Source organism: Lytechinus variegatus, chromosome 2 (genome assembly GCF_018143015.1).
Source record: "Lytechinus variegatus isolate NC3 chromosome 2, Lvar_3.0, whole genome shotgun sequence".
NCBI classification, from domain to species: Eukaryota; Metazoa; Echinodermata; class Echinoidea; order Temnopleuroida; family Toxopneustidae; genus Lytechinus; species Lytechinus variegatus.
Window position 1 is genome coordinate 25,718,801 of NC_054741.1, and position 16,286 is coordinate 25,735,086.

General features: G+C 36.9%; 1 pseudogene; it reads right to left on the reverse strand.

Annotated features, from left to right (window-relative positions):
• Nucleotides 1-14,511, reverse strand: part of LOC121407681 — a 40,447-nt pseudogene extending 25,936 nt beyond the window's left edge.
• Nucleotides 14,512-16,286: the final 1,775 nt, after the last annotated feature.

The following is a 16,286-nucleotide window of genomic DNA, read 5'->3' on the forward strand; positions in this document are numbered from 1 at the left end:
ATTACTATGAGCTCCTTAAAAAATTGTTTCCATTCATTTTTGTCATTTTGATTTATTTATTTTTCAATATCTGATTTTTTTGCAGCCACAAGGGCTGAATTCATTTACATCCACGCAAAGACAAAGAATTCAAAACCAATACTGGTTTCAATCTTGAATCCTGATAAGGGAATGTTTCAAGGTGTTATGTATCAAACAGGTGAAATAATCATCAATCATTCAATGTTTAAAACATACTATTGTTAGGTCCACACGTTTGCTAGATTTGAAGTAAATAACTAGAATTTACTGCCTGGGTGCTGGATGCACATCACTAGAATATTTCTCATCCAGTCCCAGTTTTAATTCTAATACCCTGTTTTGATTAACCTTTCTTTTAGTTGTATTGTGAACTAATATATGTTCATCACACAGACACGAGAACTGATCTTTCAAAAGTTTAATGATATCCTTAAACCTAATTTTTTCCCACTCACAAAAGAAATGGCCTATGATCATATTTTATTAATGATATATGCAATGAAGTTGTTGACAACTGTCTTGACAAACAGGTCATAACTGTTTTGATCAGCAGTACAAAGAGGGTGTACGTGTTTGATGTAAGGTTTGTTTTATAGGTCTTCTAATTCATAATTCACGCACCTAGAACCAAGAAGGCCAAGTCATTACTATAATCTCATCTTTTAATCTTCTTTGTCATACAGTAGCCTACATTTATCACTGCTTCAGACAATGGAAAATCAGTTGGGCAGTTCCATATGACAAGATACCCGGAAGAAACATAATTGACATTTTCGTTCTGTAAAATCCTTTTCCACATGCTTGAACCATAACTTCACTCTTTTCAATTATTACTATGAATACATTTGATAAATTTAGTAGATTCACATCTATAAATTGTGATATAAGTAGAAAAGATCCAATTATCCATGATTTCATCTTTCTACAATGATGAAGAGGTGATTATTACCAATATAGTGTGTGCATTTTAGAAGAAACGTTTGCTTTGTCGATATGTGTAACTGGATAGATAAATGTAGACTATAAATTTAATTCATACACATTTGGAAACCTCTACATAACATTAAACAATCTCTGAAGAAATGAAAATCATATTTTAATCATATAACAAAATAATTAGCTCAATATATAACCACATATTGCACATGAAAATATAATTATCTGCTGAGAGATGAAAATTATATTTAAGACACATAATGACTGATCGATTGGAGAGATTCCTTCTTAGAATTGTCATTTCTTTGACGATTAATTTAGTATAGAGATAAAGAACACGCACAACCAAGAAATAATGACATCCATGACTTGGTGATATTGGGAGATGACTACTTCCACTTTGACATCTGTGTTGAATAAATGTGAAAATTGTGTCATGTCAATACAATTGCCTGTATCCTGAGAGAGCGAACATCTCATAAAATTGGCATGGCCGAGCCAACGATAGGACAGGTCCACGCGAGGAGGAGTCGGCGAAACTCATTGTAACAGTATTTGCTTGCTTTTTACCTCTCCTCCCAAACTTCATCTTTGTTTGTGCAGAGGACTCTGGCCACGAAAATGGTAAATAGAGAATTGGTGTAATTTTCGATGAGACTAATTGCTACGAGTTGAGGTAAAAGTGAGTTCGGGTGGTCCTCATCAGGACCAACATACTGTGTGCCCACAAAATAAATACATGGTGTACCGTGAAACCACTACACTCCTTAATCGCTATGGAAACTAAACCATTCAGAATTAACCCTGGATTGCAATGAAGATGCAATGAGGCGGCCGGTTTTGGCTACTGACTAGATGAATTTGTTTTATGATTGACAGGTGAAGACACCCCTGGATTTGGACCCAGTTGAATTCATAGAATTGTATGCTGTTCAAAACAAAACATCTCAACGGTATGTGCTCTACCTATAGTCAAGTCTTTCTTTCTTTTTCTTTGCATATTCAGCCCACTAGGGACGATGAGGAAGGGGTTTCTAACACTCATTTTCATAGAATAGAGCTTTTCAGGTTTCACTCTTGAGCTGAAGCAATTTGGAGAGTGTTTTATCAAGCACCTAGTCAGAGATATTCATTGACTAATTTGTTCTGAGCCAATCAGACGCACAGATTTCGGTAGCTTTTAACAGCTGCAAGTGAAAGTTGCCATTTGTTTCACCAAACGACCAATGAAAACGCACCTTGATAAAGTGCAGAGAGAGTGCATCGCTATCCGTCTGACAAGTTTTCCTTGTGTTCCGATGTACGTGAGTTTGATGAGGCTTGCATTTATTTGTGGTAGCTAAAGATATGGAGAGGGGTTTCAGTAAGCTGGCAGTATTGATTTACTCAAACCCGACAGCTCAGCCATGAAGCAAATAGTATCTTAGTAAACGCTACATGGGCATTCGTTGCTCCTGCGACTGTCAAGTCTCCAAGGCACTCGAACAAATACCGCGGCAAGTTTCCACACGACTTGGAATATCAGAGGGATTTATTTCTAATTTTTACAACTCCTCCGGCAATGGCGAATATCAGAGGAATTTATTTCTAATTTTTACAACTCCTCCGGCAAAGGCGGTAGGAGGCAAAGGTGTGCTTCACTGCTTGGGAGGTATTTTACATTTTATCTCAATTGTTTGAAAATAGCTTCCTTTTAATAATAGATCAGTTAATGACAAGATAATTTTTTCAACCAAAGTTAGTTATCTGATTTGGGGGGACATGCCACTAGCCTTAACTTCTATTTCAATGGTCCAACCACTTTTTTACTTTCAAGGATTATTTTGGTGAATAAAAAGAGGGGGGGGGGGGTAAAATCACCAACACTGTACACACCATCTTCTATTTTGTAATGTAACTCTATTTCTCCCCCATCTTTTTTAGTACATTGTATAGAACATGAATTAGTAATGTGCAAAGAGGAGAGCAGATATTCCTGCAGGCGCCTAGCTAAGGTCTGTTAGTCAACTATTAGGGCAGGACTAAAGACTTTGGCTAATTATTCGTGTAATAACTGTGGGCAATCAACAGTGAATGCGTGAAAAGTGGGTCTACATGTATCTTCCCGAGCCTTCAAGCAAATCTTGTCTTTCCATAAAGCTTTGTTTCAGGGAAAGTTATCAGTTAAACTTGGGAGGGGTGGTGGTGTACATTTATTCCGGGCCCCCATCTTACAACTTAGAGTTATGATTGATCTGATCAGCCACAACTATGGAAAGCCAGCAACATCAACATCAAAAATGAATGTTTGTTCAAAATATTTTCTAGATGTAATGCATAATCACACATTCATCGTTTTCTGAAATATTCAGTGTGCTTCCTTTCTCATCTGATTTTGTTTGTTTGTTTATTTATATTAATTATGTGTAATCGCATGTTATTAACAATTTTAACAATACTTTTTTTATCATTATATTGCTAGCATAGTTATGATCATGTCTTTTATCGTTAAGATTGTATAGATTACTCGTGTACACTCATATCTTTCTATTTATTTTTTATTGTTTGCTTGTAAATATAACAGTTCTAATTAGCTTCTTTTCTGGACCCCATGGAAGACCAGCAGTGTCGTGCCTGTCACAGCTGAATATGGGTTATCCAGCCGATTCCATTTTGTTGTTTCTCTCACTCTTATGTATTTGTCTTTTTTAAAATGTATTCTGGATCGGAAAAATAAATACTATACTATACTGTGTTTACAAAGCACATAATGCAAATTTCCTGAGGAAAATTTTTTGACATTGTTGGATTTCCATATAGTTTAAGATGGTCAGATCAATCATAACTCTTTGTAGGACGGTGCCCTGATAATACTTAACATTGCTGTTTATTGTAATTTGTATCACTATGGCAATTACACAACCCTTGAAAGGAAGAAAGAATATTCTGTCCTTGGTAGCAGAGAAATTAGAATTGCCCATTCTTTAAATCTTTTTAAAAAGCACATCCTTTTCAATTCAGGTCTTATCTCTTTACTCTTCAACTCATTTTGACATTGATTCACGAGTGTATTTCCTTGTTCACAGCATGCACTGCCAAACCTTTCTAGAAAGACCACTGACAGGATTTAGAAAATTCGGCCACTGTAGACAGATCAAACGAGATAAATTTCTTGCTCTACAGAAGTAAAATACACAGCCACAGCACTACAAAAACATTACTCTCTTAAATAGCGATAATAATAATAATAGCTGGATTTATAAAGCGCTTTTTGCCAGAGGATACAAAACGCTGCTATCATTACCTCGGCTTTAGCTCGAGCTACCATCACCGGCGCTCAGTGCATGCAAGGAATTAATCCTGCCGGGTACCCATTCACCTCACCTGGGTCGAGTGCAGCACAGTGTGGATACATTTCTTGCTGAAGGAAAACATGCCATGGCTAGGATTGGAACCCACGACCCTGTTTGAAAGGAGAGTCAGAACTACTAGACCACGACAGTACCAATGATGGCCTGTATAAGTTGAAAGTGAAGGATTAAGCTGCACAACTTTATCTTCTATAGAGATTTTTGCTGTTTTCTGAGGGGGTGGGGGAGAAAGACCTAAAATGTAAGACAATGACAGCGAAAGACTTACCCTTCTGGAATCCAGGGCAGAACTGGTGGTGTGGGTGGGGGCAATGGTAACCACTGGAGGGCTTGAGGTAGGGACCACGAGGGGCGAAGGTCCTAGGTGGTACTTGGACGGGGTGGAGGCGGAGCTACGTGTTGTACTGGCAGGTGACGTTCTAGGTGAGATCTCATCTGGGCCTGGGCGGGGAAAACAGACAAGAAAACTGGTTATGTATCAAATAAAATTCATGGAAAATGTCTTTGCAGATTGGAAAACCCCTTTTACGTTCTGGTCTTCAAAGAGAAGACACACATTGTAACATACAATTGGTGGTATTCTAGCTTTTTCACTCTGGCATAGGTTATACAACTTAACATCAACGAGGCCTACATCATTATATTACGAAGCCATTAATGTTGTACGTTTTCATTAGAATACCAAAAAGAACCCCAATACAGAAACAACAACACAACACCACACTATCAAGACATGTAAGCATTATGGGCATCATGTTTGCAATAGGTTTGCTCTTGTAACTATGCAGAAATTCAGATAAAAAACATTAAATAAACAAGTAGAGTTTAAATTACAATATATATATATAATCTTAACATAATGAAACCAACAGACTATAAGTTTATTAAGCCATTAATCAGCAAAGATTTAAAATTGATAATACAAGATCCTAGTTTATTGGGATTTTCAAATATTTAAAGTCATCTCAAGTGAAGCTGAAATGATCTTTGCATGTACGTCAGTTATCGCTACTGGTTCTGGTGCGAAAACTGAATATCAATACCATAAATTATAGCATTCTGAATACAGCGCAAACAAATTCTCCCAACTTCTTGCACATCATTCTCCTCCAAACTCATGTTACACAGACAAGGAGAAAGAGATTTGCAACTTTACACCACCAGAACCTATCTCTTTTCCAACGATGAAGAAAACACCTTCATCTCTTTCACTCTTTTTACCTCTTAAACGACACCCCCCCCCTCTCCATTCGTCGTGAGCACAGTGAGACATCAACTAATGGCCATCTTCACGAACTGGTAGCATCTTCAGAATTTCACCACTCCTGGAATACTTATAGTGATACAAAATCTTTATCCATGATGTATTCTTTAAAACTCTGTATTACATGCCCTCCTCTAGAAGGAACACATGATCTACTGAAAGATGTGATAAAAGAGGCAATTTAAGTGAAATATATACTAAAGTAATGGGGAGAGTTGTTCACAAGTGACAACACAACTTTGTCGCATTGTCAATTTGAGGATCTCCACAGCATTAGAGATCGCAATATTCAAATGCTCATAACTTTCTCATTATTTGTCTGATTTTTCTCAAACTTTCATTGATATTTTTCTTTTGATTTTTTTCTGTTTTCACACAAGCTATCTTGTTCCAAATGTTTCATTCTTCTTTAACATGATTCACACAATATCCATCGAGTCAAACCTACCCTGAGAGACGTTTCTTTTCCAACAAAAAATAGCAATATCACGTCTTGGTGTCCTACCAGTGAATCTCATTCAGTAAATCCTTTTACTGATCTGCTTCAGCCGAGCAATGCTTTCAACAGAATTCGTCATCTATTTATCAGTGATTTTGCTGACATCATTAGTATGTACTTGAATATTTATACAAACTAGAGAAACAAACCTGTTTACAAAAAACACAATGCATGAGAGGCTTCATTATCGACTCGGTTGACGTCAATTCCACTAATTTTTTTCTTTTGTCATTAAATTTGATGCAAGTACTGCGTGGAAAGGGGTGGAGGTGGTATTGGGGGCGGGCTTCATCAGAAATGTTGCAGCAACATTCAGCAAACAAACCTTGGAAATATTTTTTTTGTACAATGTAATCAGGATATCTGCGTCCCCAAAAGTGACATTATTTTGTGGCGAGCACAAAAAAGTAAAAAAAAAATTGTAACTAGAATGATGATTCCAGTGAAAAATAAGGCTAATGACGAAAATTAAGCACGTGTGAAACCAAACTAGAACAGATTAGAATCACAATCGCTAATCACATTCACGTATGAAAAGGCCTTATAGGTTTTGTGAAAACCCGCAACAAACCCTGGTCGATAGAAAGGAAACCAGAACTCACACAAGGTCGGATTGTGTAGGTGGTTACCCGCATCAGTCAGACGTACTGCTGACGTTTCGTGTCATAGGATCAGACTCATAAAGGCAAAAACAAAGGCTGCAGTCCCTGCCCAGATTATAGCTTATATGGGACAATAACAGATTGAATTATCTCTAGAAAACTATTAGAAACATAAGGAGAAGCCGTAGGCTGATGCAGGCAGACCTACGTCAAACCCAGCAGAAGGGACGTAAACAATGAATGGAAGCAGAATGCACACATCCTAATAACATCATCAACAGGTAATTAATGTGATCTAGTAGAGGAAGAAAACTTAAGAAGTGTTTAATCCTATAAAAATCGTCTGAAGTCTTAGAAATGGATGATGAGAAGATGCTTAACGTAATACGTCATGAGGAAAAGAGATATCGAAGAAACCCCATCCTATTCAGCCTAACCTGGCGATTCTATACCTGTGCACTCTGGGTTCCGCAGTGTGCCATCTAGACATTTGAGCAGTGTATAAATGATGAATCAAATTGTTACACAATATAATTTGAATGCATTTGGTGACATCAATCACATAGTGCTTTAGAATCATAAATTCAATGAAAAGTCATTATATCTTTCAGTTCATGATGAATACATACCTCTTTCACAGATACAAGTATAAAACAACATATCTGATCATGTCTATTGGACAGGGTAAATTTCTGTAAAATGCCTTTAGAAAATAGTGTTGTATTTTTTAATTAAATTATCATTCTGTTTGTCACAGTTCTTTTTTTCTTCAGAACTTGACATGAAGGAGGGGTTCCCTTTAAGTGTACGGGAGTTTAGGAGTGAGGCAGAGCTGCTAACCCAAACAAAAACAAATCAGTATTATAAAAAGTTGAAAATCACTATTTGGTGAGGCAATCAGTTTTTTTAAAAGAAATACCATAGGAAAACATGTACAGCTTACAGAAATAAGTAATTTACATGAAACCATCCGCATTGCCTCATTTTTCAGTACTTATGAAAATCAATGTACCACTTGGCTTCTCTGGTAAGGTAATCATTATGCTCATCATCCAGTTTCAGTATTTATGAATTCTGAAACAATAAATACAAATCAATAAAACAATGTAAAATATGACAACCCTATACATCAAGATCACAGTCTTCATGGCACAAAAACTGAAAACCCCATTGCCGAAGCACGGAAACGGCACCTACACCCTTTATATGCCCTAAATCCGAGGGCTCAATAACCAAGGACTGGATATGCAAAGGGGGCAAACGAGTGTCCAAGCAAACAAGACCTTGTGTACAAAGCCTTCCTGCGCAAAGTGACGCCAAGTGATGCTGCCCAAGTATGAAGAAAGGAGGATTCTAGGCTTTCATTTCCTCTCGCTCCACAAATCGGACTGACAGTCAAGGTGTCACATTCACATTAGCCTCGTTCCAAGGGGACACTTCTTTTTCTTCTAACTTGCTGATGATCATTACTGACTAGGGTTGAGTAGAAAACATGTATTACAAAATTGACACCTTGGAGAATCTCAACGTCATCGGCACCCTATACAAATTCCTGATGATTTATACAGAGGTCTGGCAAGGTATACTGATTCTCCCCCCCCCCCATGATCAATTCATTGCCTGTTATAACAACAAACATGATTCCATACTTACTACATGTAGGCCTTTGCTTTAATTTTAAGTGTTATTGATGTTTTTTTGTTTAGGATATTTAAATCTATAATATCAATATCTCACAAGCACTATATGCTTTTCAGACTTTTTTCTTATATCCGGGCAATCTTTACCCCATATTTTTGTGGGGGGGTGCGACATTATACCTTAACCCCACGCTGCTTGCTTAACCTCAACCTAGGACTACCACACAGTTCATTAACATAGATGATTTTGCTACACGGCGCATGTGTAACGTGACATTTTGACTTAGCTGTGATTGGTTAACGTTTTTAGTTCCTCCTTTCCAGAGCAAAGTTTGGTTTCAGACTACAGCTTGTAGTATTGCGATTGCCCGGCAAGCATCAAAATAAGCTGGTTTACCCTGCGTTAAGCAAGGGCCAGAATCCTATTCGCCATGCAACCCTACTTGGGTAAAAACATAGTCTGAAATCAAAGTGGGAAAATCTTAATGCCGCAGAATTGGTGGTTCTAAGACCTCCCCCCCCCATAGCTCCACCTATTTCCAGGGGTTAAGGAAAATTTTGTAGTCTGAAAAAGCATATTAGTGTGTTTATAGGCTACAGTATATTTGAAAATACCCATTGAAAATTCAGCAAAAAAACATAGAAGTACAGCAATCTTTTGATAGCAATAATGCCTGTATGCAGCGTTGTACAGTGAAGAAAGATAATCCATATTGTACTGTTCGAAATTAAATATGAAATAGAAATACTCCGACAATGTCAAGTAATACAAAAAAATTATTGTATTGCATGTAAAAGATCAAAAACATTCGATAAATTATATTGTTCTATGAGAAAGATAAAAAAATCCCCATTACTTATGGGATTTATCCTTGATTATTCCTCTCATTACCACTGCCATTGTCTCCTTTTAAAAAATAAAGGTTCCCTTGATTTAAATTGATGAGTTTGCATTCCAGTTTCATTCACCCTTTTCCCTGCCGCTATGGTGATATTAAACCAATGACTATCCGCTTGATTGAAAGATAACGGGAAATGAAAAGTTCCGTTCAAAAATACCCGACCAAGGTTGCTTCGGCAGTGAACGACCTCTGTCTTGTTCATTCCTGTGATTGGACCGATGCTTGTATCGAAAGGGAAAGTTGATTTTGAATTTGTTTTTGTTTTCATTTTGGTCCATTAATTAATCCCAAAACGATAGTTTGGGTGTTTTCTGATTAAGCACTGTTTGAGAAGGCCCGCGTGACATAATCAGGTTAATGGAGATGCCATCTTTTTTTTTAATAATTGAAACAAAGTACAGGCCTAGATTGACAGTAAAAAAACCCAGCAGGGTGTCGACAAACTACAATGTAATTAATGGTTTAACAGTAAGAGGCAATATATAGGTCTATTCTATATTAAAATTTTGAAAAAAAATAAAACAGCCTGGCAAAAAATGAACTAAAAGGGTGTTAAGTGATTCCAAACCCATTGGTACGAGGTGGTTGCTCAAAGCTCTACATTTTTAATACTTGTTTTGAAGCTTCAGGAGAAAATCAGAATAAATCAGCCCCTAAGGAACATATTGAATTATTCAAGCTTAATTACAATCCCTAAAGGGTACATTTCCCCTTGATTTATTAATGTTGTTTACAAAGGTATTGTTGGTGTGATGGAAAAGCTACACTCACACCCCCCCCAAAAAAAAAAACACAAATACAAAACAAGAAATAAAAGTGAAATATTCTGTTTAGTTCATAAGATTTGTTTTAGTTTTAAATTTCAAGGAATTGAAACAAATTTGTTGAGATAACCTAGATAACTATCCCAGCTTTGAATGGTAGGCTGATCAGAGCAGAAAAGGCAGAACAACAGAAATAACCAATATGCCATTAAAACTATTTTGGGGGAAGAGAGATGTATTTTGTCATATAAAGAAGTACAATGGTTTGTTTGTAATCATCAAATCAATTAAACATAAAGATTTATAGAAAAAAATAATAAAAAAAAACCAAACACTGCACATTTTGTCACCCATTTTCAGTTGTATTTCAGGCCTGATGATAATGAAACCTGTCCTGTAGAGGGGTAATTTGCCTATAATTTGTTGATGAGCTGTGATTATAGTATCCGTAACTTAGACCCCAAAATAGCCAATCTGGAATAAAATTATTGGAAATGGTTTTTTGACTGATTTTGAGTAGGTATGGGCGTCAACGGTATGGGCGTCAACATTTACCCCAAAAAATGTTAGGAGGAATACGGGTTGGGGAAAGTGCTTTTTTTCAAGGTCAAAGGTCAATGCGCTTTTCATATATTCGGTATAATCAGGAAAGTGTCTACATAACACTTCCCTGGTATAATGGTATCTCTGAGATAGAAAGGCGCAGGTAACGCAGGTTAAACACTTCTGAGTGAATGGAAGTCTGAATTAGTTAGTGTGAGTGTTTGTGTGTGCCCTGTCCTACCCGAATGCACTTGTCTGCTGCCCTCTATCTATCAATGTATGGCACAGATGAAACAGTCATTGAAATAAATCACTCAACAATTTGTGGATCAACAAGATGTAGATGTGAATACATGTATATTCTTCATCAATGAGATATGAGCAAAATACCCATACTACAAGCAGCATCATCATCACAATCATCATCATCATCACCACCACCATCACTGACACCACCATGATCATTGCCATCATCATCATCCTCTTTATCGTTACTACCATCTTCAGAACCCTCTCAAAATCTGATCGGAGATTCCGCTCGTTATCATAACACGGGCCCGAAGATGCCACAGATAAAGAGGTTACCAGCAAGACAGACCCTGCAATTAGAGATGGCCTCCATGCATATCACGGATCCATTAGAAAAACACAATTCGTGGAAATTCATGAATATTGTCTGGCTAGGATATGATGATTACATTTTGCAAGAGAGAGAGATAGAGACAGAGATAGTGCCTCAAGACCCCTCCCACTCTGTGCACATACTAACCCACTTCTTCCTTTCACAAATTCCATTAATAGGCCTATTTTGTTTTATTGAAAATATATTGCTTCATTGCACTGCACAAAGATACATTTTCAATTTATCTTTCTGTTCTTAAAAAGACCAATATCTTGACCGTACCAAGCCCCTTGCCCCTCCCGAATCACATCCACTTCATTGAAAAGCTACCGTTTTCTCCTTTCACCCCTCCTGTATCCTCACTTGGTAATATGGGTAAGGGTGGAGGGGAGGTGGGGGGGGGGGTAACTCAACCAGTCTTCAACTCCCCCTTCCATCTTTCTATTAATCACCGACATTAGCTTTAAGGCACGGTAAACAAAATGTTCAATACAGAGAGCACCTCCCTTTGAACCCCGCCCTCCTCCTTCTCTCTTGCACAAGTTTGCATTAAAATTATAAATCCCCTTTCCCCCACTCCTACCTCTTGACACCACCCTGCACCCCCCCTTCTTCCCCTCCCCACCATTCCCCCGCTCCATCCATCATTACACTTGCTCGCAGGTAAATTGTAAGTAATACTTCCACATCTTCATCTGAAGTAAGTAACCCCCGTTGCCGTGGCAACCCAAATGACAATTTCCGTCATCTTCGGTGGGATCAGATTACTGAGGGAGATTTTCTGGCGATAAAGACCGTGTTCCTCCATTTCTCTCATCTCCCGATAGCTTTTTAAATTCATCCTTTTCTTTTCTCTTTCTTGCTGCACAGCCGGGGGGTGTTCATTAGATGATGTATTGTTTAAGATCTGGTAGGGAGGCAGGTCTGATAACCATTATTATCAATCTCAATAGATTCAACTCGTACCTGGAGAGATTCAACCCATGATTATACTGGAAAAAAACTGATCAATAATCCTACCTGAAGATTCAACACCACATAAAAAAAATCCAATAATTTTTTTTTCCTCCACTAAAATGGACGCTCAGGCAGACACAATGAAGAAAAATGATCGTCATAATTCAACTCATTGAGATATTACACAAATTGTCGTACGCACCACGAACTGTCCTCTCTGGAATAGATACAGTGCGCTATCGCGCCTCGCGATTTCACCACGAACCGTCCGCTCTGTTACGATGCCCACTGTAGCGTAAATAATTCACTTCAAGAATGTATAAAGATACGGGATGGAACTTTGGAACCTGAACTTTCAAACGAAGACACCGGTAAATAATTTGCTCTCCTTGTAGGTGCACTTATTGCTGCTTTTAAAAAAGCTTTTCTTTAAATGTGTTTTCTGCAAAACTAACTTTCGCATTGAAGTGCGCAGAGAGGACGGTTCATGATGCGTGCGACGAAATGTCTGTTTCCTTATAATGATTCAAGTCAGGATACTGTACACGAAATGAATGATAAATATTCATACTATGAAGAATCTACTTACTGAAAAGCAAAGATTTTTAGCAATTGTGACACAGGTTCCAGTCAAGATATTCACAACAACAACAACAACAAAATATCATCATCAAGGTATATAAGCCTCTTCCAGATACAATGATATGCAACAAAGTTCAACAACAATTTTTTATAAAGTGTCTAGAGTTGGCACGAAAAATTGCCTCTCAGAAAATGGTCCAAAGTTGCATGGACAAATTCACAACAACAAAATAATTCCATTATCTGTCATATAAGATGTCATAAGAATGTCCTGAGTCATTATGATGTTCTGAGTTTGTCCATGCAACCTTTGGCAGAAAGATGACTTAATTTTTCAACTTGGACTACATATTTGAATTTTAATTAATGTGTGAGCAAGTTCTTTTTCTTTATTTGCAAGGGGACAAGAAGGTCTCTTGCCTCTGCAATATTTTGGATGTTTCATATAATATGCAACAGACATACACAAAAAATGTTGTGAAGCTTTGTTGCACTGTGGGTGCCTTCAAATTAATATCTTCTCCACTTGTGACAGATAGCAATATCATTAACCAGTGGAAATCAGTAACACTTCATTCACAAGTTATTACTAGTTAAAATTTGCAGCAGGCGATCAGTAACTTCACCACTTATGATTAAGTATCACCTTTTTATGCCCACCGACAGCACCGACAGAGTTGCAATTGGTTGCAATTGGTTACAATTGGTATCAAACTGATCGGATGCTTTTCAAAGCACGAATGTTAGCGAGTGGCGATCAATAGTGATAAAGGAGTATTTAAATGTCATTTCTATCATCACTGGTGATTGATAGCACTATCAGATGAAAGTGGTGATAACTTCTTAATGAGCCTAAAGATTTAGACCAAGAGAAATATTGTATAACAAATTTCTACTCTCAAGTTTTATTAAAGAGATTGAATAAAAAAAATGAGGGGAAAATATTAAGGTTTTACAAAGGGTCTTCTTGATGATTCTGTTTAAAAAAAAACTGAACTGTAAGAATCTTCAAAGAGCTGAATGGCACACCTCCTGTGAAAGAGATTTATCTAACATCATGTATAGCGATTTTCAGGATTTCAAATACAAAGTTTGACCATCAATTGCATAGAATCAATCCAATTATGTAGAGAAGCTTAGTTTCAACATTGCTTTTGGGCATTAAAAAAAGAAAAAGAAAAAAGCATTAGTTATATACTTTCACGGTATTATATACTTACATGTATAACCATTCAAATTATCATGCATGTAAGTACTCTTTTGCTTAACCAGATAAACTTTATCTGCTACTCCTCTCACTATATATATATATATATACGCATAGATAACATAAGGGGGGGATAATGGGGTAAGTGGTAATAAGTCCCCCCCCCCCACGAAATAATAAATTTTAAAAGGAGCCTCCATGAATTTCTAATGGATTCAATAAAAAAGTCAGTACAAAACAATGTAATGAGACTGAAAATAAACTTCTACCTATAGAGGGGGCTATTGATTCTTACCATTGTCATTGGCCTGCTTGGCCAGTTTACGCAGGGCGGCGGCGAAGCTGGAGGTGCGGGTAGCGGCCAAGGCCTGGTTGGTGCCTGCACCGCCGTTGCCGCTGGTCACTGTGACGGTGCTGGCTGATTGGCTGAAGGGGGTTACGGTAGCGGTGGTTCGGTTAGCCTTGCTGTTAGCAGAGGATACCACAGTCAAGGGAGGGGGTTTGTTGCTTGGTCCAGGGGGGAGGTGGCCTGGATAGTGGTTGATTAGAAAGAGAGGGAGACGGATGGAAAGAGAAGGGAGAGACACAGACAGAAAAAGGAAGAAGATATGAAAGAAGGAGAGAAAGAATGATGGACAGCCAGAAAGGAGAGGAGTGTGGAAGAAAAAGAAAGAAAGAAAGAAAGAAAAGAGAGAAAGAGTGAAAGAGATAAAATCGGGAGAGAAAAAGGAAGGGAGCGTTAATAATTTTTGGTTGATGAAGGTATGCAATGGGATCGTCATGGTTATAAATTTTGTTCAAGTTCAGAAGCAATAGCCAGGCAGGAATACATAAAATTATTCATGTCATGGTTGAGAGAAGATACAAAAGGAGTGAATAAGAAATAATGGGTGGAATATAAAATAGATGTGATAGGGCAAGGAATAAGAGGTATTATATTAAACAGAAGGGGGAAAATAAACCAAGATAGCATAAGATAAATGGGCAAGGGAAAAGGGTTCAAGGAATTTTGTAATTTGAAAAATTTGGGTAAAGAAAGGTAAAGAATGATTACATAAGAATAAATGAGAAGATGCTAGATTTGATGGGTACAGTTAATTTTTGTGACCATGACTGATTAATAATTTGATAATGATGAGTTAGAAATTAATCAAACTAACGTGTTGTTTTAACAGCTTGAGAGATCTTGCCTTCTCTACATTTGCATATTTTCAGCTTTGCAATCATTTTTATCACTGAAGCAGTTTAAGCCTCAGGGTATAATATTAGAAAAGCTTTTATTGCATCTCATAATCTTGCTTTCAACAAATCTCCATTAATCCCTTAATCTTAATGACATTTTGTATCTAAAAAATCAACTAGTTTATTGCTCCCACATTTTCCTCATGCAAATCAGTGGAGGGATTAAGGATAAGAAGTGGACAAAGAATTTAATCAGAAAAAATATAAAATAAAGACCTGTATAATCTTGAATTGATAAAACCTTAGCAGTGACAACATCTTTTTAATTGAGCTATGTATCAATGTTCACAGCAGAGCAGAATTTTGCAAAGGTTGCAGCAACCATTTCTAACTCATCATTTAGAAAGATGTGTACTGCATTTAAAAAATGAAAGTTACATTTTTCTTTTGTAAAAACTAACAAAATTTTGCTTTCAACAAATTCATCATTATTTCATTGCTACAATTACATCATTAATATTTTATCACATATTTATCATGCTCCTGACATTTAAGACAATGTAGCAGAATCACGAATTCGCCTTAAAAACGTCATGCAAATTTGTGATATATATTTATGATAAGTGCATTGCAAACTCTGCAAACAGTTTTTAAAATTCTATTGTTTACTGGCAACGGAGAGGATGGCTGGATTCCAGAAGTAAAAGAGAAACGTCATAACAAGGAGAGAAAAATTGAAGACGGGGAGAAAGAGCAATGTTATCATATCATGAAAGAAGGGAGGACAAGGGAAAAAAGTAAAAGAAATAGACCTTAACAGTCACACTGAAATGATTGTTAAAAACCAAATTCAAAATTTTCAGACTCCTTTTCAAACACGAGTTTAAAACTCTGTATTCTCAGAAATTTCATAAATCTTAATGTGGTCTTTGCAACATATAACTGCCCTATGCAAAATGTTACTTTGTAACAATTTTTGTTTAATCTGCGACTTGTTGCAGAAGGAGTAGCAATTAAATGCAATTCCAAAAATGAAGTGAAAATCCCAAATATCCCCCCAATCTGATTGGCTACAAATCATGTTACATTTCATTTTTGGAGTTGTGTTTAATTGCAACTCTTTATGCAACCAGTGTCATTTCTTTTTCAGTATGACCTCAGTGTAAAGGTTAATAGTGCACAAGATAGACCATAAAATTTAAATGAATAGTTCAG